The sequence below is a fragment of the Bos indicus genome, chromosome X, assembly GCF_029378745.1.
Source record: "Bos indicus isolate NIAB-ARS_2022 breed Sahiwal x Tharparkar chromosome X, NIAB-ARS_B.indTharparkar_mat_pri_1.0, whole genome shotgun sequence".
Lineage (NCBI taxonomy): Eukaryota > Metazoa > Chordata > Mammalia > Artiodactyla > Bovidae > Bos > Bos indicus.
In genome coordinates this window covers 5,307,389-5,332,588 of record NC_091789.1, presented here as the reverse complement: position 1 = coordinate 5,332,588, position 25,200 = coordinate 5,307,389, and the positions used below count along the sequence as shown (strand labels likewise).

General features: G+C 41.9%; 1 long non-coding RNA gene across 5 annotated transcripts in view; it reads right to left on the bottom strand.

Annotated features, from left to right (window-relative positions):
* Window positions 1-1,183: 1,183 nt before the first annotated feature.
* LOC139181316 (uncharacterized) overlaps window positions 1,184-25,200 on the bottom strand; it is a 135,143-nt gene continuing 111,126 nt past the window's right edge. For 4 of the 5 annotated variants that reach the window (XR_011565308.1, XR_011565310.1, XR_011565307.1 and 1 more), the window contains one exon: window positions 4,516-25,200. This exon is cut by the window's right edge and continues 14,979 nt beyond it. This is a non-coding gene — a long non-coding RNA (uncharacterized lncRNA). Of the gene's footprint in view, window positions 2,453-4,336 lie in introns of those variants that run through there. The other variant, XR_011565311.1, reaches the window with a different exon arrangement.

Below are 25,200 nucleotides of genomic sequence, written 5' to 3'. Positions count from 1 at the left end.
AAGGGAATGGCTACCCACTCCAGTATTCTTGACTGGAGAATTTCATGGACAGAGGAGCCTGTCGGGCTACAGTTCATGGCGTTGCAAAGCTGGGGCTTTGAGGCTGGGCAAAACAGTCTGGAACCACAAGAACATGTCTGACAAAGGGTAGGGAAAGGCCTCTGGTCCAAAGCCATATATGGGGTTTCCCTGGTGGTCTAGTGGTTAAGAGTCCACCTGGCAATGCAGGGAACGCCAGTTCGATCCCTGGTTTGAGAAGATCCACGTGCTGTGGAGCAAGTAAGCCCCTGTGCCACAACTACTGAATCCGTGCTCTAGAGCCTGGGAGTTGCAACTGCTGCTCCACAGTAAGAGAAACCACCACAAGGAGAAGCCCCCACACCACAACAGAGAGTAGCCCCCACTTGCTGCAATTAGAGAAAGCCCGTGTGCAGCAACAAAGGTTCAGCACAGTCAAAAACAATGAATTAAATTAATAAATAAAATTTTTAAAAGCCATATATATGCTCAGAATCCCGAAGACCTACAGAAAGCAACTGTTCAGGACAAAGCAAGCAAGAGAGCAAACTGCAGGGGCCAGGCTTGAGGAGACTTGGATTCAGAGGCCAATTCCTGTCCTGTTTAGGAAGTTTCTTAGATGTTTCTTATGATGAAAGGACCTTGGCTGAGGAAGCAAGGAAGTGAATCAGCCTAACTCGAGTAGGGAGCATAATGATCAGGATGAAATATGAGAAGAAGAGCAAATTGTATAGATAGTTTCATTGGCAATTACCTAAACTCTGAATTGAGAGAAAGAGGTGTGTGTGTGTGTGTGTGTGTGTGTGTGTGTGTGTGTGTGTCTCAGCTGTGGTGAGGATGGAACTTCAGAAGTTTTCTATATGCAGAAACCAAAGCTACTATCAACAAACACGTGACTGGGCTCCAGAGGAGGCACCCCTGAGCCATGCTGGGGAGTGGCTCGGCCACGGCCCCCTGGTGGCCGTGCGTATATATGCACCCACACAAGTCACGCAGGCAAAGTGTGGAAGTGCAGCCTGAGTCCTGTCCGATGCTTTGTGATCCTCCTGGTACAGAAGACAATGGGAGGAGGCCGTGTAAAGAGTTGCTATGAGTCCATCTCCCAGTGATCTACCTTCCCCCTCACCCTCCACCCCCTACCCCCACCCCTCCTGCCCTGGAGGTTCTCATGAGACAGTTTCCCCTTGCTTCACGAGTCCTAATGAGGTATGCGGTTTTCTGCCTTGTCTTCTCAGAATATCTAACTGCTTTAATATATAAACACAAATTTATAAAATATAAATGTTATAAGAATATAAAATACAATTTCTAATATAAATTTATATAAATATTTATTATGCAGAATATAGAACTACTTTGTGGTGGCCTACATAGGGCTTCTCAGCAATGAAGAGCCCCACCACTCGTGTTGCGGTCATCTGGCCCATGTCATTCCTTTCAGTGTGTGGGACAACAACTACAAAGAGGTGGCTCTTTCAGCTACTTCTTGTTTCTACTGTCTACGTAAGTACTCAACTTCCTAAATCTAAAAGCGCCGCACTGTATCCTTACCAGTCAAAATCAGTCAGGTCGTGGCCTTGGCCTTGCCTTGCATTGTATGTGTGAGATTGACAGACCTCAGACAGGAAAAAAAGGGCAAGCTTCTTGTTTATACTATGATGTTTGTGGGGGAAGATTTCCCTGCTGGATAGTTTGAGTGAAAACATTCAAATACATGTAAATCCCCTCTGAAGAAACCCTGATATGGTCCAAACCCACTGCTGAGACCTTACTCCGTCAGGTCCCTGCTGACATACATGTACTTTGAAGTTACTGGCCATTTGCTACAGGGGGACAGGGCGTCCCTACAATGCAGACTCATGGCGTCCACGGCCACTATACTTAGAGAATCACAACAGTTCATTTTGCAGCAAACCTCCACTCATCTCAGTCTAATGAGGACACAGCCATTTGTAAAGACTTCTGCTGCTGTTAAGTTGCATTACTTTACTAGCTTGTTCTAAGTCACTTCAGTCATGTCCGACTCTGTGCAACCCCATAGACGGCAGCCCAGCAGGCTGTCACGTCCCTGGGATTCTCCAGGCAAGAACACTGGAGTGGGCTGCCAAGACTTCTAGGAAAGGTCTATTGCCTCCTCTATCAACCAGTGCAATTCTTGATCTACCAGGACACTCTCACTTGAGTCTTACTTGATTCTCATCCTGTGGTGGTGACCTCTGTCCCCATAAAGGCAGAGAGGCTAGTGTGTATAGCACAGTCCTCGACCTCCAGGAACCTATACTCCAAGAAAAAAGTCAAATTGAGCCACATATACAGTGCTATGTAATAAAAAGGTTCAAGCCAAGGGTTATAAAGGTGGAGGAGGGAAGGCAAACTCGCTTCAAATTTGTAGATTAAGTATGGCATTCTGGAGGATGTGGCATTTCAGCGAGGCCTAGAAAAAAAAAGATAAAATTTCAATAAACACAGAAGGGATAATAATTGGGCAAATAGGAAAAACTAAAGACCCTAGAATATAGATAATTCTGGAAAAAAAGAGGATTTTTTTTAATTTAATTCTTTTCTTTAGAGTGATTGGAGATGACCTTTGCATCTAGAAAATATGGACAGGATACTACAAGTCAGAAACCAAGAACAAGGAAAAGCGTAGGTATTTAAAATATAATTGCCAAAACAAGAAGCAATGGACAGTGAGTAGATGTGAAAGAGCAAAAGTAAGGATAACCCAGTCATTAGACATACTGAGCAGCTGAAGGGCAAAGAGAGAATGGAGAGCAGGCAGACAATTAGGAGAATAGTCAGAAACAACAAAATGAACAGCAGCAGCTATGGCCCCCCTAACTCCAACAAAGTGCTAGTTGCTTTCCTTACAGAGTTTACCTCATTTAATCCTCACAAAACACAGCAAGGTAAGTTCTGTTATTAAGAAACCGAAGCTCAGAGAAATAAAGGAACTGCCCTCATGTCAGACAAGTAGCGAGTAGCTGAGCTATGTCTGACCCCAAAACTATTGCTCTCAGCTCCCTCGTTGGCAGGAAGGCACCGGGGAAGCAGCCGGCAGGAGACAAGGTTGAAAGTGCCAGACCAGAAGCGGATGAGTTTGGGAAAAGATCCTTTAGAAGCTGGGGAGGGGCAAGGTCTCAGGCATAAGTAGGGAAGTGGCAAAGTGATGGAATAGGGCAGAGGGTAAGGGGGCTTTTCTTCCTCCAAGATTCTGAACACTGCTGAGGAGATCCAGGGAGGCTGAGACGCAGTGAAGTGGAAGCTGAGAGGCAGCAGATCCAAGAGGACCTTGAAACCAACGCTGGGCCTGCCTCCAAGAGCAAGCTGCTTGTGCCTGATGACTCATTCCCCAGGACACGGCCAGTTCCTGGCCAGCAGCCACGCAGGGTGCTGCAGCAGGGCCCTGTTCCACACCACGAGGCGCTGTCACCTCCAGCCCCCTCCACTGGTCTCCAGGAAGTGTGGCCACACACGAAAGCCACGTTTGACTTTGTGTCACTAAACCATTTCTTCCTGTTGGCCAACTGGAGGGCAAAAGGGATTAAGGTAAACCAATGAAGGGATGTGTCAATTCCAAATTACTCCACAAAACGTTTTCTAAATGTGTCTGAGCTGGCCTTCTATAAAGGGCAAGAAACTGAAACTCTACCCTTGAAAATTGTTCAAGAGGGGTAGCCCCGAAAATCTGAATTCCAAAACCCCAGAGCAGGTGGCCTTTTCAAAGAGCTGAGTTGATTTTATCACTAGCTTTAGTCTGAATTCGCCACAGATTTCCTCCATAATCCAAGTTGTGATAAGAAACCAACATAACAGGAATTCATCTTCCCCCAAGGAAAGGTGAGCATCTCTGAGCTCAACAGAGACAACTGGAACCTAATTACATTGCCTCTTTTCAAACCTCCCAGTAAAAGTGTAAAATGAAAGAGGACTGAAAGAGGCTGTTTAGCACAGCTATAATGTGACCACGTTTTCTTTTAAAAATGACACACCAAGTAGCTGCCATTTTTAGAAAATGATCTGAAATCAGAGCAAGTGTCACTGTAGCAAAAAATAAATAAAGACCCTCATTCAAGGGTTTTGGGAACCTGGGTCCCCAAGAGCAGTATTTCCTTGTTAGATTTGATTAATTTTACACAAAGGTAGGCCAGGAAGGCTGATCTGGAAAAAGAAAAGCAAACCTTTGTGAAGAAAAACAAGTATGTGGCCTTGGGGGAGCTAAGCACATGTTTAAATTTGTGTTTTAAACTTCTCAGCAGACTGCAGATCTATAAAGGGAATCACTGAAAGTGAAGATAACAGATAACGGGCGACTTACCCAGAGCATCAGGCTGTTTTCCGCAAGACGGGGCGAGAAGTGAGAAAGCAAAATCTTTGCTTCAGTTACACAAACTCCCTCTCCTTTGCAGAGAAACTTGATAGCTGAAATGGAGCCAGACGCTAATGCGGGAGGCGCTGCCAATCTCTCTGTGCTTGTCCAACACTGACATCTAGTGGTTGATTCTGGATTTTTTTTTTTTTTTTCCAGAAAATGATTCACCAAGTTGGTAAATCACCTCCATGCTTTTTATTGTGAAAGATGCTTCTTCTTTTTCTTTTCGGAAAATATCAAATTATAATTTAATTATTCTTTTTTAAAAGATATTTATTCAACTTATATATTTAGTTTTTAAAAGTTATAAGGGTTGTTATTTTCATTAAATAAGACTTGGCAAGTGTGTGAAAAAAGCACAGGATCTCTAATCTGAATTTGCTGGGTATCATAATTCTCTCTCACATCCATAAAGCACTAATCAGTTTCCAAGGCATTACCAGTTATCTTGTTAGCTATTCAACAACTCTGAGATGAGGGAGTCAGGATCATCTGATTTTGCAAGAAAGGACACAAAGGCCCAGAAAATCTAATAATCCAAGGTAATAGAGCAAGTCAGAAGGGATGCTAGTTCTAGAATCAAAGTTTTCCAATTTCTAGGCCAGGACTCATCATTAAGGCATCATTTCCTTTGTATAAAGAAAGAAATTATGCTCAGCTGATGAGGGAAAAGGCAAATGGGGACACACAAATATACACACCCTTCCTTTTGCTCTGCACCATTAAAGCCCTGACATTAACTAATGAGCAGAGAGGAAAGCCACTGTGGATGATAACCGCACTGCATTGTAGTCCACTGAGGAAGACTCGGTTAAAGCTAATGGACCCACTGGGCATTATTAACCTTCCCCTCCAGCCTACCAGAATCAGCCACCACAATGAAGTGCAGGGGCTGGTTTTACAAACACCCTGGACTGTCACCCAAAGAACTTGAGAGTTGGTTACATTATGGCCAGATTTAGGCACTTTCCCCCAAGCAGCTGCATTCTGATGATGCTAGCAAGCTTCCTAATTATCATCTGAACTAGAGGTATATTGGGAACCTCAGGACAAGCAGGCACACTTGAGGGTAGGGTTAATGGATTAGAAACGTATACATTTCTTTCCTTTATAAGCAACTTACCAAAGGCTTCAGAATTTTAAACAGAAACTTGTGTTTTTAAACAGGATCATTAGCTGGAACTCTAAGAAAGAGAGATCAAACCATGAAGGTTTGCACACCAGTGAGCACTTCATAAATGTTGTCTGGAATAAAGATATTCCATGAGATTCCCAAAGAGGTGTGGAGCGTTTGCCTTTGAGGCCTGCGGCCAAACTTGCACTGTTACCGCTTTGCTAGAAAGTGAAGCCTGTGGTGGGGATGAGACTGGAAGTAAGAGACCAGTCAACCAGACAAAGGGGAGGAGGTCAACCCTCAGGGTTCAGATCTCTTTGCCCCAAAGCAGCTCCATCTCTAGAAAACCAAGATGTAAAATCCTACCATTAATATCCCTTTAAAATGGCAAATTAAAAAGCAGTGATACAGCTTGCTATATCAATGCTCCTTTCCCATTCTATGGATCCTGTCCCAACTTGGTGGTCTAACCTCTTAATAACAATAGTAACAACTAACGTTAATACAGTAAGCACTATTCTAAGGGCTTTTTGTATATTAACTCACTAATCCTCACAACAACCCCATGAGGTAGTTTCTATGATCCCCACTCTACAGAAGGGTAAGCTGAGGCACACAAGTAACTTAATTGAGATTCCATATCTTTTAAGTGGTGGGACTAGAAATTAAACCCAGGTCGTTCCAACTGCAGTGTCCATTCCCTTAACCTCTGTATCAGTAGTTTTCAGTGTGGTCCTCAGTCTTGTCTCTCCACACCTGCCCCCGACCAGACCTAGTGAAACAAAACCTGGGGTAGGGGCCCAGCCCCCTGGATGTTAACAAGCCACACAGGTGATTCTGATATACGTGATAGCTTGAGAAGTACTGCTCTATATGATACCACCTGTCGCTAAAAGTCGGTTGCAGGTGTAGATCATCAGCTCACAAAGAACACTCTGCCCAGTCAGGATGCAGCTTGATTTCCTGCCATTTGATGTTTTCTGATGAAACTGGAGTATGAGAACATGATCAGTTTGATTGCAGGCTTGGATTAATCTTGAATGCTTTGGTATCACTCCTTACTCCTAGCAAAATTCCAAGACACAATTCAGTAACAGTAGATCCATTTCTGATGCAGAAATCAAAGGCATTCAAGTCATTAGATAATTGACAAAACCACTCATTGAGTCCATCCTCCTTCCTCCAAAAATGTACACACAACCATCTTGAGGCCAGCAAGTGAGTATCTCTATTTTTTTTATTTTTAGATTTTTCAAACGGTGGGTGTCTCTTTAAAAAGAAAAAAAAGGGACTTCCCTAGTGGTCCAGCGGTTAAGACTTTGCCTTCCAATGCAGGGGGTGCAGGTTTGATCCATGGTCGGGGAGCTAAGATCCCACAGGTCTCGTGGCCAAAAAACAACAAAAATTGAAACAGAAGCAATACTGCAACAAAATTCAATAAAGACTTTAAGAAAGAATTGTTGTTGTTGTTCAGTTACTAAGTTATGTCTGATTCTTTGTGACCCCATGGACTGTAGCACACCAGGCTTCCCTGTCCTTCACCATCTCCCAGAGTTTGCTCAAACTCATGTCCGTTGAGTCAGTGATACCATGCAACCATCTCATTCTCTGTCACCCCCTTCTCCTCCTGCCCTCAATATTTCCCAACATCAGGGTGTTTTCCAATGGGTCAGCTCTTCACATCAGGTGGCAAAAGTATTGGAGCTTCAGCTTCAGTGTCAGTCTTTCTAATGAATAGTCAGGATCGATTTCCTTTACTGATTTGATCTTGCAGTCTAAGGGACTCTCAAGAGTCTTCTCCAGCACCAGAGTTCAAAAGCATCAATTCTGTGCTCAGCCTTCTTTATGGTCCAACCCTCATATCCATACATGACAACTGGAAAAACCATAGCTTTGACTATACGGACCTTTGTCAGCAAAGTGATGTCTCTACTTTTTAATATGCTGTCAAGGTTTGTCATAGCTTTAGTGATATAAACTTTTCCAAGTTCCCCTAAGTAGAAAGTGACAGATACTAGCTGGGTTCTGAACCCAGAAAGTCTGTTGCCAGAGCCGCCCATGCATAACACCATGCTTGCTGCCTCTCTTTGAGAAATTCCTCCTATTTCACTTTTATTTTCCCCTCCTCTTCTCTACACACATTAGCCCCCCAGGAAGTCCTACAGTAGAGTGACTGTATAACCCAACTGTATTGTCAAATCCATTGTACAATGCAATGTCTCCCAAACTTACTTGGTCAGGGAACCCTTTTTTGTCTGCTGCTGCTGCTGCTAAGTCGCTTCAGTCGTGTCCGACTGTGCGATCCCATAGATGGCAGCCCACCAGGCTTCCCCATCCCTGGGATTCTCCAGGCAAGAACACTGGAGTGGGTTGCCATTTCCTTCTCCAATGCATGAAAGTGAAACGTGAAAGTGAAGTTGCTCAGTCGTGTCTGACTTTTAGCGACCCCATGGACTGCAGCCTTCCAGGCTCCTCTGTCCATGGATTTTCCAGGCAAGAGGACTGGAGTGGGTGCCATTGCCTTCTCCGCTTTTTGTCTACCACCTACTAAATTTGCCTGGCACAACTGGTCTTAGAACTACATTTTGGGGAAACCTTGTTTGGTCAGGAAGATAACTCTAACTCAATCTTTAAGCCATTGTGAGAAAGTAGATGGACCAATGGTGGGGAAAGTGTGTGTGTGTGTGTGCGTGTGTGTGTGTACATGTGTGTGTGTGTACTGTAGAACATATATAAGCATTTACTCTTGTTGCTGGTGGTGGTGTCATTCTTGACATGTACCTAACGCCTTTACCACATCTTTCGTTAACCTTGAAGGGCAAGACAGACAGATGATCTTGAAGGAAAGAAGCTTGTTTTACTTACAGTACCAGATACAACTTGTGTCACTGACAGCAAAGGCATGATGCCACCATCTCAGCCCTTTGCACAGCCAGCACTTTGTAAGAGGGAAGCAGAGCTATGCCACCCACTCCAGGACATGTGGTTTGCCATCTCCATGCACACTGGTAATGATGGACGGCTTCCCCCTCACTGCCCCTGCCTCCCACAGCCCCTCACCTAGAAGCTCCAGAGTGCTTACCACCTTCATCCAAATAGCCAGATGGAGATGTAGAGTCACGTTCAGTAACCTCTCTTTCAAATGTCTGTGCTCCCAGGAATTCTGCCTGATGGCATGGAGTAATGAGCTTTTTGGGAATGGGAGCAGAAGGAGGGAGGATTCTACCTTTGAAAATTAGCACCTCACACAGGGGAACAGAAGTAGAATGGGCTCCAGATTACAGGGTAAACTGTTATCAATCTGACTTTTGGTGTCAGGTTGCTAATCTGAAATTCCCCAAATCATATCAAGCTACGGGTAAAAAAACAAACGATTGTCATAAACAACATTTCTCTGATTTTCACATAAACCCATTGTTATGGTACCGCCACTATTTCTCAGTGGTTGTCTCAGGTCTATTCATAAAGAAGCCTTCTCAGCGTTATGGACTTCTTAGACCTTCACCACCTACAGAAGCCACATCCTAGGCACTTCATCACTGCTAGCAGTGCTCACCATGAATGATAAGGGCATTAATGCTTGTACCAAGGATACCACTTACCCCTGTTCCCAAAGCTTCCAGAGCTACATTAAGCCACTGATGCTGCCTTGCACTACTCTTTTTTTTTTTTTTTTTGCTGCACTACATTGAATGTGGAATCTTATTAATAGTTCCCTGACCAGGTATTGAACCGGGGCCTCCTGTATTGAAGTGCAGAGTCTTAACCTCTGGATCACCAGGGAAGTCCCTACCCTGCACTACTCCTAAAACAAAATGGTCCTCTGTGCTGCCCCTGGTGTCACTGATGTACCACAGCCCTCTAAGTGCTAAAGCTGAGTTCTGTTCCCTGGAGACCCCATGTGCCAGAGTTGGCTATGTTCTGAGCCAATGCTCAATCAGGTCACCATAGAAGCTGTGCTGCCTCATCTCCCTTCCAATGTCTCACAGAGCTCTTTAGAGAAACTGCTTAATTTTTTCCTGCTTTTATCTTCTTTGGGGGCTTCGCAGATGGCTCAGCAGTAAAGAATGCACCTGCAATGCAGGAGACAGGCTTGATCCTTGGATTGGGAAGATTCCCCTGGAGAAGGAAATGGCAACCCACTCCAGGATTCTTTCCTGGGAAATTCCACGTACAGAGGAACCTGGCAAGCTACAATCCATGGGGTCACAAAGAGTCGGACACCACTTAGCAACTAAACAACAATAATCTTGTTTTTATTTTCACAATCCCTTAACCCTCTGTGTCTATTTAGATACAAATCCTTAGGGAACTAGACCAATGGGTAAATCTGAGTGGCAGACAAGAGATTATACTCAGATTTTCCCACGGCCTCTAACAACTAAGGCACTCTTATTGCACCTAGCGTGTGAACACAACTCTCAGAAGTCTCCCTGGTAACCCATGGAGGCACGGGATGGAGGCTCTTTACAGCATGTCCAAAGAGATCTGAATCCTGGTGGAGAAATCCAGCCTAGGCTTTCTGTAGTTTCGCTTCTACAAGAGATTTTATTCCCAGTACATCTTTCTTTCAAACCAACCCAAAGACCACAGGATTGGACTAGGCAGAAGAGGACCAGAGTTCAAATTCCAGTTCTATCCGTTATCAGTCATGTGAGTCCTGGGCAGGCTGCTGAACCTCCACCTACTACAATAATAGTAACTTTCCTGACTATCCCCAGGCTTGCCCATTCAAGAAATACATACTGAGCTTCTTTCCAAAAGATAGAAGACACAGCACCAGGCCTGTTGGAGATGTAAAGAACAGTCACAGATTTTGCTAGGTATCAGCATGCAAACTAACAATATTTTTGAGAAAATATTAGTTGAGTTCTTATTATTTGTCCTGCAGTTTACATGTGATCTCATTCCCCACAATAGCCCTATAAGATGAGCATGATTAAGCCCATTTTATAAATGAGTATAACAGAAGCTCAGGGAAGATCATAAACTTATTCAAGCCACACATCTAGTACATGGTGGAACTGGGATTCTTCCACCAGACCATCCTGCCTCATGTATATAGATGGCTATAATACAAGGTAGAAAGCAATTCATCTCATAAGGCATAGATGAAGTGCCGCAGAATCAAATGAGATGCATATGAAAGTGTTTTATAAACAGTCAAGCTGACACAATTGTAAGGTGTTTCTGTTATCAATAGGGTAAGTGCTCTATAAAATATCCTAGCTGTAAAGTTCCATCTGTAAATAGGAGTTAACCAAGCCTTATAAAGGTGTAAAAGAAAGGAGTATTTAATTTCAGCTGCAACAGATCATTGGAAAGCAACTGATGCCTCAAATTCAATCACTATTCTAAATAGCCCCGCATCTGTATATGGCCATGAGTAATCCATGTGAACAGATCAAGAGCCTCCAGTGCTCAATGGTAGCACCCAAGCAGAATGAAAATGAGTCCAGCACATTGCCACATGCTGGATGGAACTCTCAAGAGGACATATTAGGATGAGTTATTAAGGTCACTTGGTGAAGCAGGACCTTGTTCAGGATGTGTGGACCACTGTGGCCACTCTGGGGAAGATCATGTACCCCAGCAGGGTGTAAGGAGCTTGTTTTTCAATGGGGACTGACACAGAGGCTCTTTGCTGTGAGTTCAAGGTACAATAATCATAGCTCATATATACTGAGCACCTCCTATGTGCCAAGCATAGAGCTAAGGACAAAGTACATCTTGAGTTATCATATTGTGATGAAGCCAACTCTATTTTGCCTCTTTCTATTGTTCATGGGGTTCTCACGGCAAGAATACTGAAGTGATTTGCCATTCCCTCCTCCAGGAGGAGATGGGAAGAGAAGAAGGGGACAACAGAGGATGAGATGGTTGTATGGCATCACTGACTCAGTGGACATGAGTTTGAGCAGATTCCGGGAGACAGTGAAGGACAGGGAAGCTTGGTGTGCTGCAGTGCATGGAGTCACAAAGAGTTGGACACAACTTAGCGACTGAACAACAACAACCCTATTTATCTGATTAAGAACACGTGTTTTGAAGTTTATACAAGCCACTGTTTATTTCACACTGGATAAGTTAATTCAGCTCTCTGAGACCCAGTTTCCTAATCTGTAAAATAGAGATCATAATGCTACCTCAGAGAGTTGTCATGAGAATTAAGTCAATAAATTTAATAATAAAGCAGTTAATACTATACCCATGGCTTCCCTGGTGGTCCAGTGGTTGAAAATTCACCTTGCAGTGCAGGGGACACTGATTCGATCCCTGGACAGGGAGGATCCAACATGCCACGGAGCAACTAAGCCCATGGGGACAACTACTGAGCCTACGAGCACCTAGAGCCCATGCTCTGCGATGAGAAGCCCACGCATCGCAACTAGAGAGTAGCCCCCACTCACCATAAATAGAGAAAGCCCGCACACAGCAATAAAGACCCAGGACAGCCAAAAATAATTTAAAATAAATAAATTTTTTAAAGTAAACAAAAATACTATACCCAGCACATAGGAAATGTTCAATAACTGATTTGTTGTCATATTTTTCTACTGAAAGTTCAGCATGGATCATTCTTTTGACTTCTAGGAAATGGTACTAGAAAGTCCATTCTAGGCATAACAAGTTACCCTAAAATTTAGCAGCTTAGAATAACACATTTATTATCTCACTGTTTTTGTGGGTCAAGAATCCAAGCATGGCTAAACAGGGTCTTCTGCTCTAGTGTTTCTTACAGGCTATAATCAAGATATTGGCCAGGGCTGGGGTAGCATCTCAAGGCTTGACTGAGGGAGGATCCGCTTCCAAGCTCATTCATGTGCTTGTTGGCAGGACTCAGGTCTTCACAGGCTGTCAGCAGGAGTTTCCTCACTTGCTATTGGCTGGAAGCCATGCTTGGTTCCTTGCCAAACAGACCTCTCCAACATGGCATCTTGTTTTGGCAAAGCCAGCAAGAGAGACAGCTAGCAAGATGGAAGTCACAGTCTTGCAACCTAGTCACAGAAGTGATACCACACCATTTGGCTGTATTCTATTCCTTAGAAGTAAGTCACTGATCAGCTCAAAGAGGATTACACAAGGGTGTGAATACCAGGAGCTGGGGGTCACTGAGAGCCACCTTAGATGTTGCCTTCCACACTGAGAAAGGTAATAAACACAAGAGTCAAAGAGAAACTCTTAAAATGCTTTGGTATATAAAATTAAGATTCAGAGTGAACTGTGAAAATAACTATAGGCTATTAAGGGAACAATTAATAAGGAAAGATATTACTAGGTTCTTGGGAGGTTTTGTTTCCCTCAATGATAATAAAAGGATTGGGGAGGGTGTTTGTTTTTTGATGAATGTGTAGCTTGCTTGAGTTCATTTCATAATAAGATTTTCACAGGGAACTGTATACAAAACCCTGTAATAACCTATAATGGAAAAGAATCTGAAAACAAGCGTGTGTGGCAGGAGGGGAGAGAGAGAGAGAGCTTCCCTGGTGGCTCAGATGATAAAGAATCTGCCTGCAATGCGGGAGATCCAAGTTTGATTCCTGGGTCAGGAAGATCCTCTGGAGAAGGAAATGGCAACCCACTCCAGTATTCTTGCCTGGAGAACTCCATGAACAGAGGGGCTTGGCGGGCTACAAAACATTGGGTTGCAAAGAGTCAGACACGACTGAGTAACACACACACACACACACACACACACATATATGTATAACTGAGTCACTTTGCTGTATACCTGAAACTAACACAACATTGTAAATCAACTATACTTCAATTTTAAAATATATTAAAAAATAAACAATAAGATTCTAATCATGATCATACCCGTTTTACAGATGAGGAAACTGTGGCTCAGAGAGAGCTTACACTGGGTCCTTAAAGAGTAAAGTTGTATTGGGATCCAAGTCTGTTAAACTCCAAAAATCTCTTTTTCTGCAGCAGTCGCAGCTATATCTAGTTGCCCCCACCCCAATATTTAGCAAATTAGTGTGATTTGTTCCAGTTTCATGTTCATGTTTTAGTTTTGTTCAACACCTTACTTTTGACTATATACTCTGGGCTTCCCTGGTAGCTCAGTTAGTAAACAATCCGCCTGCAATGCAGGAGACCCAGGTTCAACCCCTGGGTGGGGAAGATCCCTTGGACAGAGAAATGGCAACTCACTCCAGAATTCTTGCCTGGAAAATCCCACGGACAGAGGAGCCTGGTGGGCTATAATCCATGAGGTTGCAAAGAGTCAGACACAAATTAGCAACTAAACCACCACCACCATATATATATATACCCTACCTTTACCTCCCACACCCATAATCCTTGTCATAAACTTTTCCCCTCCCAAACTGATAGTTTTTGTTTAGAAATTTAACACCAATTCTTTATAGCTTAGAGCAAAACATATTTTTTTAATAAATAGATGATATTTTGTTTGTGTTCCTGTGGTCCGCAGGTACTAGGTGATATTTTGTTAATTCTTTTCTGAAAGTAAAAATACTAATCAGGATTTCTATTTTGTACCATTCTGGAGCATACCAGCAATCTTTGCCAGTTTGTAGGAAACTAGATTTTCAGCATAATTCAAAAATTTATACACACTAAGAGTACAGAGCACCTTGGTACTGAAAAGCAAAAATGGAGAACAAAGGGATATATCATGGGAGTAACCCACACTCCATTACAAGGATTTTTTTAAGCAAACAAAGCAAATTTTGCAAGCATAACTACAGCCATCATTGACTGAAAAGCCAGTGTATATACGCAAGGAACTAAGCTCATCAGATACCAAGCAGGATACAACCCTCTATAAGACGTAGGAGATTCCTATGTCTCAGGGAGCAGAGCTGTTCAGCCTGTACCCAAGTGAGCATTAGTCCCTCCAAGAAGACATTTCCAGATGGAGTCACTTCCTATCCAGACTAACTGCTTGAAACTACAGGATGAATTCTTTACATCACCAGGTCTTTCATGGGTATATAAAATATCACATCCATCCCGTCCTCACCTGTGTTTGGATCTTGATGATGGTGTTATTTGCCAAGGCAGGATTTCTCAGTTAGACTGGAGGCATCAGTATGTATCACATGCTTCCACTTATCTTTGAAGGGTATATATGGAGCATTATAGCTCAGATTATTTCTGGAAGGGAATGCAAAAAAAATAACATTTGCCTCTAGAGAGGGGATGGAGAAGGCAATGGCAACCCACTCCAGTACTCTTGCCTGGAAAATCCCATGGATGGAGGGGCCTGGTGGGCTGCAGTCCATGGGGTCGCTAGGAGTCGGACATGACTGAGCGGCTTCACTTTCACTTTTCACTTTCATGCATTGGAGAAGGAAATGGCAACCCACTCCAGTGTTCTTGCCTGGAGAATCTCAGGGACGGGGGAGCCTGGTGGGCTGCCATCTATGGGGTCGCACAGAGTCGGACACGACTGAAGCAATTTAGCAGCAGCAGCAGCTAGAGAGGGGAGGATTGAGAACTGTGGAACTAGGGTAGGTAGGAGACGAAGACTCACTTTTCACTGTATGATCTTTTGTATAATTTGAACTTGTTACTATATTTATGTATTACTTTTTTGCCTAAAATACTTCAAATAATTTTTAAAGATTCAAGAAACAAATCAGGAGTTCTTAACTAGGCATGAAATCAGAAGTTCTTATAGAGCTTTTGGCAAAAAAAAAAAAAAAAAAAAAACATGTAGAGGCAGTTTAACCTTAATAGTTGGGACTGGGACTCTGGAGTCAGATTACATGGGTTTGAATATTTCCACCACTGGGCAAGACATGGGGAAAATACTCTGACCTCTCTAAGCCTCAGTTTCTTCCTCTGTAAATGGTGACTCTGTGGTTAAACCTGCTTTTCTGAGAACTAGGATGAAAGGAGGAGGCTTTGGCAAGAGGTGGTCCTTCTTGGGACTTGACTCAATGGGTAAAGCAAGGGAAAACATGGCTCTGATCCATCATCCCACACTTCCATGTTGGGTCTATTGATCTGAAATTAACAAATGATAATAATGAGACCTGTTTCACTGAAGCCTCATTTGCTTTCTACAGTAGTCTCTATTGCCTTTACTTTGCTTCAAATTGGACCACTGTCTTTCTAGTCTTACGAGCACGTTGGTGGTGATGAAAAATTGTAGAACACTATTTGCCATTAATTCCTTGAGTATTAGAAGGCATGCTTGGTCATCTGATGTTAGAGCAGAAGAAAGGAGTGGAATGAATTGAGAACTGGGCAAACCTCCACACAGCTGGCCAGAGAAGTCCTAAGTACCAGGCTACCCCTTCTACCCTTCTCCTGCATCCATGCTCCAAATCCAGGGTACCAAAGCTAATCCATCTGAATTGGATTCTCAATGAGCTTCCACTCCCTGCAGCAATTTCACAGCATCATCTTTTAGAATTTAAAATAGCTCAGCTGCAATTCTATCAACTCCACTAGCTTTGTTCATAGTGATGCTTCCTAAGGCCCACTTGACTTCACATTCCAGGATGTCAGGTTCTAGGTGAGTGATCACACCATTGTGGTTATCTGGGTCATGAAGATATTCTTTGTATAGTACTTCTGTGTATTCTTATCACCTCTTCTTAATATCTTCTGCTTCTATTAGGTTCATACCATTTCTGTCCTTTATTGTGTCCATCTTTGTGTGAAATGTTCCTTTGGTATCTCTAATTTTTCTTGAAGAGATCTCTAGTCTTTCCCATTCTATTGTTTTCCTCTATTTCTTTGCATTGATCACTGAGGAAGGCTTTCTTATCTCTCCTAGCTATTCTTTGGAACTCTGCATTCAGATATGTATACCTTTCCTTTTCTCCTTTGCCTTTCATTTCTCTTCTTTTCTCAGCTGGAGAAGAGAAAGGCCTCCTCAGACAACCATTTTGCCTTTTTGCATTTCTTTTTCTTGGGAATGGTCTTGATCACCACATCCTGTACAATATCACAAAGCTCCATCTGTAGTTCTTCAGGCACTCTGTCTATCAAATCTAATCCCTTGAATCTATTTGTCACTTCCACTGTATAATCGTTAAGGAATTTCATTTAGGTCATACCTGAATGGTCTAGTGGTTTTCCCTACTTTCTTCAATTTAAGTCTGAATTTGGCAATCAGAAGTTCATGATCTGAGCCACAGTCAGCTCCTAGTCTTGTTTTTGCTGACTGTATAGAGCTTCTCCATCTTCGGCTGCAAAGAATATAATCAATCTGGTTTTGGTATTAATCATTTGGTGACGTCCACGTATAGAGTCATCTCTTGTGTTGTTAGAAGAAGGTGTTTGCTATGACCAGCACGTTCTCGACAAAATTCTGTTAGCCTTTGCCCTGCTTCATTTCATATTCCAAGGCCAAACTTGCCTGTTACTACAGGTATCTCTTGATATCTCTTTTGCATCCCAGTCCCCTATAATGAAAAGGACATCTTTTTTGGGTGTTAGTTCTAGAAGGTCTTGTAGGTCTTCATAGAACCATTAAACTTCAGCTTCTTCAGAATTACTGGTGGGGGCATAGACTTGGATTACTGTGATATTGAATAGTTTGCCTTGCAAACAGAGATCATTCTATCATTTTTAAGATTGCACCCAAGTACTGCATTTCAGACTCTTTTGTTGACTATAAGGGCTACTCCATTTCTTCTAAGGGATTCTTCCCCACAGTGGCAGGTATAATGGTCATCTGAGTTAAATTCATCCATTTCAGTCCATTTTAGTTGGCTGATTCCTAAAATGTCGATGTTCACTCTTACCATCTCCTGTTTGACCACTTCCAGTTGACCTTGATTCATGAACCTAACATTCCAGGTTCCTATGCAGTATCATTCTTTACAGCTTTGGACTTCTGTCAACAGTCATATCCAAAGCTGGGTGTTGTTTTCGCTTTGGCTCAGCCTCTTCATTCTTTCTGGATTTATTTCTCCACTCTTCTCCAGTAGCATATTAGGAACCTACCGACCTGAGGAGTTCATCTTTCAGTGTCGTATCTTTTTGCCTTTTCATATTGTTCATGGGGTTCTCATATCCCTAGGTCCCTCCTTCAAATCTGAGTCAGAATCCCCAAGGAGTAGAAACAGAGCTTGTAATTATTATAGCTAATAGCTATTGAGCATTTGCTTGTGTGCCAGATACTATGCTAAGCATTTTACATGTATTATCTCATTTAATCCTCACAACAACCTTCATAAGAGTTCACTACTACTATTATAACCATTTACAAAGGTCCATGACTATTTGCAGGGGCTTCCCAGGTGGTGCCAGTGGTAAAGAACCCACCTACCAGTGCAGGAGACATAAGAGATGCAGGTTCAATCCTTGGATCAAGAAGATCCCCTGGAGTAGGAAATGGCAACCCACTCCAGTATTCTTACCTGGGGAATCCCATGGAAAAAAGAGCCTGGTGGGCTACAGTCCATAGCATCACAAAGAGTTGGACACGACTGAAGAAACTTAGTGCACACACACAACCATTTTCACTATGTTCCTTGTTAAATATCTATCTTCAATATCCTCCCTTAATCCAGTTGAAAACAAATGCTCTTTTGTATGGCCCAAACTGCTGGGATTTTTTTCCCCTAATCATACCCATTTTGTGATACTGCTTCCTTGGTGGAAATAACAGCCTTTTCTCAGTCCAAGATGCAAGATCCAAGCACACAGACCTGCATGCTCTATATCATTTCCCTAACTTGCTCAGTGTCCTGTAGAACTCAGTGAGGCTGCTTGGAACATTAGATGTGAAAAGACATTCTCCCTTTTCACTGGCAAAGCATTTAATAAGGAAAGGCAGAGGCCGCGAGACTCTTGAAAGCAAAGGGGTCTTCTTGGTTTTACAGTAGCAATACACATCACATTCCTTAACTGGTTGTTTATAATAGGAAGAACAGGTGACATTTATTGAACACTTTATTATGTTCAGGGGGCTTCCCAGGTGGCTCAGTGAGAAAGAATCTTTATGCCAATGCAGGAGACGCAGATTCAGTCCCTAGGTTGGGAAGATCCCCTGGAGAAGGGAATGGCAACCCACTCCAGTATTCCTGCCTGGGAAATCACATGGACAGAGGAGCCTGGCAGGTTACAGTCCATGGGGTCGCAAAGAGTTGGATATGACAGAGCACGAGGCTTCCCTTCCCTATAATCTTGTAAGACAAGTATTATTATTATCCCCGCATTTCATGGTTGAAAAGACTGAGGCCAGAAAGGCAAAATGATTTGCCAGTGATGACTTAGCTGTTCGTTTATGGAACAGAAATAAAATTCAGTTCTATCCAACTCCAAAATTGACATATTTAACCACTCAGTCTCTAATGCCAAGACCAAAAGAAGAGATATTATTGGACTTGTCTAAAATTGTGTTTGTGTATGTGAGGGTTTGGGGGGTTTTCTGTGTATTTGTATATAAAAAGGAAGAAGGTTTTATTTTCCAGTCTATTTGGTCTCAGGAAGAAAATGCTGTGAATTAGTAGCATGGTAGATTTCTGGCCTGGCCAACTGATATGTGTCAAAATAAAAAAATCAGTGTGTTAAAACTACTGTCTTTTTATCAAATAATATAAAGAAGTAATTTCTCCCTCTAAAGTTAACATCTTAAGAGATTACCCAGCACCCAATTCCTTCTCAGGGGTGGAGTCCCACTCTTGATATCATCTCCAAAGCCCACATTTCTGCCTTGGTAGGGCAGATAGCCAGATCTTTTAGCCCCAGTAACAAAACAGACATCAGTAATTCTGACATTCTCTGCTTTTCTCAGAGATCCTTCAGTCCTTTCTCCTCCTTTTCACTAAATTCCTTGAAAATGTTCCCCCAGATACATTTCAGTTACCCCAAACACAAAGCCTTCTTCCCAACCACCCATGATCAAATTGCTATTAGTGACAAAAAGAAAAACTCATAGATAGATGATTTTATTTGCAAAACAGAAATGCAGACCCAGACGTGGAGAACAAATGTATGGACACCAAGGAGGAGAAGGGGAATGGGATGATCTGGGAGGTTGTGATTGACATGTATATACTATTATGTGTAAAATAGATAACTAATGAGAACCTACTTATAGCTTAGGGAACTCTACTCAATACTCTGTGGTGACCTAAATGGGAAAGAAATCCAAAAAATGAGGGGACACACACACACACACACACACGTAGCTGATTCACTTTGCTGTATAGTAGAAATGAACACAATGTTGTAAAGCAACTATACTCCAATAAAAATTACTTTTTAAAAAAACCTTAATCAGTACATGTTACTACTTTTTGAGGGAAACACAGGAAACTAAAATATGTTCCCTTACAGCCAACAACTCTGTTCATAGTGGGGAACCAGATATGGCCTGTCTGAGAGAGAGGAAACAGGTAAACAGAATTCTCAGAAGCATAGAAATACTTCCCTCTCAAGCTACTCTCCCTCACATGACTGAGCTGTCAGGGCTAGAAGCAGAGGCGGAAGGTGGGCTAGGTATGAAAAAACTAGCTTTCCCATCAGAGTTAAGCAAAGGGGAATTAGCACCCAGTGCAACCAGAAACTCAAGTGCTCTCTCCATTTTGCTCTCTCACTCTGCAGTTTTTATTCTCACTATTTTTAGACATTTTCTGTGTGGCTCTGACACACACAGGTTCACACACACATCCTGCTCCATAGCTTCTCTGTCCCTGGTTCCACTCTGTCAATATGACTTCCAGTTTGCCAGTGCAACTACAAAGAAATACCATAGATATGGTCTACATTTGCATACAGATCAGAAACTGTTCCATTTTTTGTACATATAATCACAGACATACACACATACCCCAACACCTACATCTCCTATAGGGACATCTCCCTTTTCACAAAAGGATGCTCCTGAAAATCCAGCAAATATGAAAATTTTTATAGGTGAAAGTCAATTTTAACTCTAATTTTAGTGACTTTCTTAAATCATTTTCATGCTTACAAGCTTTTATTACAGTAAATAAAATTTTCTTTGATAGCGGGCACAAAAAAATAAATAAAACATGGATGAAACATGGTAAAACATTACTAAATACTAGTTATCATCATTATTCACTAAGCATGTAGGAGTGATAATGGGTACAATTTTAAGGGCTCTGCTATAAGCCAGTATTACAATATGATTAATCCTTCCTTAATGTAAACATTTATACAAATGGGTTAGAATACATTGAATACAATGTAAGTCTCATTACATTGGAGCAAATCTACTTACATTAGATTGTGATTGCTCTTCATTTCTATTATATCCAAATTGGATTATAAATTTTTTAAAACAAAGATGGGTATGGCATTAAAAGACAAAGCATTGAATGAAAGGGGGTTTTAATTCCTTCTCTATTATCAACTGTTTTCTATTGCTCCAAGTTCCTCATATGTATTTAAGTGGTCATAATACCATGCTGCCCATTTAATAATATATGTGAAGACAAAAAGGTCCGTCTAGTCAAGGCTATGGTTTTTCCACTGGTCATGTATGGATGTGAAAGTTGGACTATGAAGAAAGCTGAGTGCCAAAGAATTGATGCTTTTGAACTGTGGTGTTGGAGAAGACTCTTGAGAGTCCCTTGGACTGCAAGGAGATCCAACCAATCCATTCTGAAGGAGATCAGCCCTGGGATTTCTTTGGAAGGACTGATGCTAAAGCTGAAACTCCAATACTTTGGCTACCTCATGCGAAGAGTTGACTCATTGGAAAAGACCCTGATGCTGGGAGGGATTGGGGGCAGGAGGAGAAGGGGAAGACAGAGGATGAGATGTCTGGATGGCATCACTGACTCGATGGACCTGAGTTTGAGTGAACTCCGGGAGTTGGTGATGGACAGGGAGGCCTGGTGCGCTGCAGTTCATGGGGTCACAAAGAGTTGGACACAACTGAGCGAATGAACTGAACTGAACTGTGAAGACAAGACTTCCCATATAAAGCATAAGGCAGTATACCAGGCAGAATTTTGAGATGACCCTCTGGTGTGCATATATCTTCTCTCAGTTGCTCACACACAAACCTAGATGCTGCTTAAAGAGATTTTGAAGATATAATTACAGTTCCAAATCAGTTGATCCTAAAATGAGGAGATTATCTAAGTGGACCTGACCTATGATATGAGCCTTTAAATCTGAGATTTGATTTCTTTCATCAGTGTCTTATAATTTTCTGTATATAGCTCCTTTGTCTCCTTAGGTAGGTTTATTCCTAGGTATTTTATTCTTTCTGTTGCAATGGTAAATGGGATTGATTCCTTAAATTCTCTTTCTGATTTTTCATTATTAGTGCATAGGAATGCAAGTGATTTCTGCATATTGATTTTATATCCTGTGGCCTTACTAAATTCACTGATTAGCTCTAGTAATTTTGTGATAGTATCTTTAGGGTTTTCTATGTATAGTACCATGTCATCTACAAACAGAGTTTGACATCTTCTTTTCCAATCTGGATTCATTTTATTTCTTTTTCTTCTCTGATTGCTGTCACTAGGACTTTCAAAACTATGTTGAATAACAGTGGTAAGAGTGGGCACTCTTGTCTTATTCCTGATCTTAGAGGGAAGAAATCAAAGATGACATAAACAGATGGAGATATATTACATGCCCCTTGGCTGAAAGAATCAATATTGTGAAAATTATTATCCTACCAAATGCAATCTACAGATTCAATGCTATCCCTATCAAATTACCAATGGCATTTTTCACAGATCTAGAACAAAAAATTTCACAGTTTGTATGGAAACGATATGAATAGCCAAAGCAATTTTGAGAAAAAAGAATGGAGCTGGAGGAATCAACCTTCATGACTTCAGACTATACTACAAAGTTAGTCATCAAGACAGTATGGTACTGGCAAAAAACAGATATATAGACCAATGGAACAAGATAGAAAGCCCAGAGATAAACTCACGCACCTATGGGCACCTTATCTTTGACAAAGAAGGCAAGAATATACAATGGGGAAAAGATTGTCTCTTCAATAATTGGTGCTGGGAGAACTGGACAGCTACATGTAAAAGAATGAAATTAGAACACTTTCTAACACCATACACAAAGATAAACTCAAAACTGATTAAAAACCTAAATATAAGACCAGAAACTATAAAACTCTTAGAGGGAAACATAGGCAGACCACTATGACATAAATCACAGCAAGTTCCTCTATTACCCACCTCCAGAGAATGGAAATAAAAACAAAAATAAACAAGTGGGACCTAATTAAACTTAAAAGCTTTTGCACAGCAAAGGAAGATATAAACAAGGAAACTATAAACAAGACAACCCTCAGAATGGTAGATAATAATGGCAAATGAAACAACTGACAAAGGATTAATTTCCAAAATATACAAGCAGCTCATACGACTCAATACCAGAAAAACAAACAACCCAATCAAAAAGTGGGCAAAAGATCTAAACAGATATTTCCCCAAAGAAGATTTACAGATGGCTAATAAACATGCGAAAAGATTCTCAACATTGCTTATTATTAGAAAAATGTGAATCAAAATTACAATCAGATATCACCTCACACTGATCAGAATGGCCATCATCAAAAAAAAAAAATCCACAAACAATAAATGCTGGAGAAAGTGTAGAGAAAAGGAAACCCTCTTGTACTGTTGGTGAGAATGTAAACTGATGCAGACACTATGGCAGACAGTATGGAGATTCCTTAAAACACTAGGAATAAAATTACCATATGACCCATCAATCCCACTACTAAGGATATATCTTGAAGATAGCAAAATTGAAAAAGACACATATAACCCAATGTTCATTGCAGCACTATTTACAAAAGCTAGGACATGGAAGCAATCTAGATGTCCATCAACAGATGAATGGGTAAAGAAGCCATGGTACATATATGCAATAGAATTACTGCTGCTGCTGCTGCTGCTAAGTCGCTTCAGTCGTGTCCAACTCTGTGTGACCCCAGAGACGGCAGCCCACCAGGCTCCCCATCCCTGGGATTTTCCAGGCAAGAACACTGGAGTGGGTTGCCATTTCCTTCTCCAATGTATGAAAGTGAAAAGTGAAAGTGACGTCGCCCAGTCGTGTCCGACTCTAGCGACCCCATGGACTGCAACCCACCAGGCTCCTCCATCCACGGGATTTTCCAGGCAAAAGTACTACTCAGCCATAAAAAGGAATGCATGTGAGTCAGTTCTAATGAGGTGGATCAACCTAGAGCCTATTATACAGAGTGAAGTAATTCAGAAAGAAAAAAACAAATATCGTATATTAATGCATATGTATAGAATCTCGAAAGATGGTACTAATGAACCTGTTTGCAGAGCGATGGAGATGCAGACATAGAGAACAGACTTATGGACATGGGCTCGGGGCGGGGGAGGAAGTAGAGGGTGGGATGAATGGATAAAGTAGAAGGGAAGCATATACACTACCATATGTAAAATAGATAGCCAATGGGAATTTGCTGTATGACTCAGGGAACTCAAACTGGGGCTCCATAACAACCTAGACGGTGGGAAGGGGTGGGAGGTGGGAGGGAGGTTCATGGGGGAGGACATATGTATACCTATGGCTGATTCATGCTGATGTATGGCAGAAACCAACACAATATTGTAAAGCAATTATCCTTCAATTAAAAATAAATAAATTTTTTAAAAATCTGAGATTTTAAATACAAGAAGGACTTGATGTGCAATTGCTGGCCATTCTGCCACTCACCCAACTCAGTTCTCCTCTTCAGGTCTGATTCTTTTTGTCATGTGACCAAATGCCAGATTCTTTCTTTGTGAAAGCAGAATGATATTGATATATTAACCATAGTGGTTCCCATCCCAATTTCCTGTTATTCTTTTGCTTTTCTCATCCCTCCCACCCATACTAGAGAACTCCCTGGGCCACTGAGAGGATGAATCAGATGAGAAGCACAAGAATTATATGCTAATAGGAATCCCTGTGCCCTACCAGCCTGAGCCAATTTCTTGGGGATAACCATAGAACCCAACAGACAGATTTGGGGGCTCAAAAGTAAACAGGATCCTGTGTGCCACAGCTAAGACCCTAATACCTGCCACAGCCAAATAAATAAATATTAAAAAAAAAAAAAAAGTAAACAGGGCCTGTGCCTAACTTCCTGGGTGGATCCCAGAGAAGTGGCAAGCCCTGCAGAGTTAATCCTCACCAACATGTAAAAGGGGCAGTGGTGATGGTTGTGTGATGAATTTACACAAACGTGCTTGAGACAGCCTCGTGGGACTTCTCCAGGGTGGTGTGAAGTGCAAGCAGATGTTTCCTATGTATCCAGAAGTAGCTGAGAGAGAGAGCTGAAGTTGGAGGGACTTAGCTATCAGAACAAGAAGAATTCAACAGTGGATGTATACCACAGTGGAAAGAAGAAACACCTCAAACATAGATGTCATCTATAGCTGGAGGCAGGGAGGGAGTTGGTACTCTAAATTCACTAAGGAAACCCTGAACTGACTGAGATTGCTTAAAGATAAAAAGACTGAAATTAATTTTCTGCCCACTGGCTCAATGGAAGCTGAAAACAAAAAGAGAGAGAAAAAAAAATGTTCTATTTCCAGCACATGTAAGTAATATGGACTTGTAACTGAGCAGGACCCTATGGGGCCTTCCCAAGACAGACCCCTCCCCATGTCCTCTGCTTTAGCTCCTCTCTGAGTACCTAGACAATAGTATTTGATGGCCATTTGCTGAGTTGTTTTACAGATGCTAAAACCTCCACCAAAGGGAAGAAATTAACTACCTG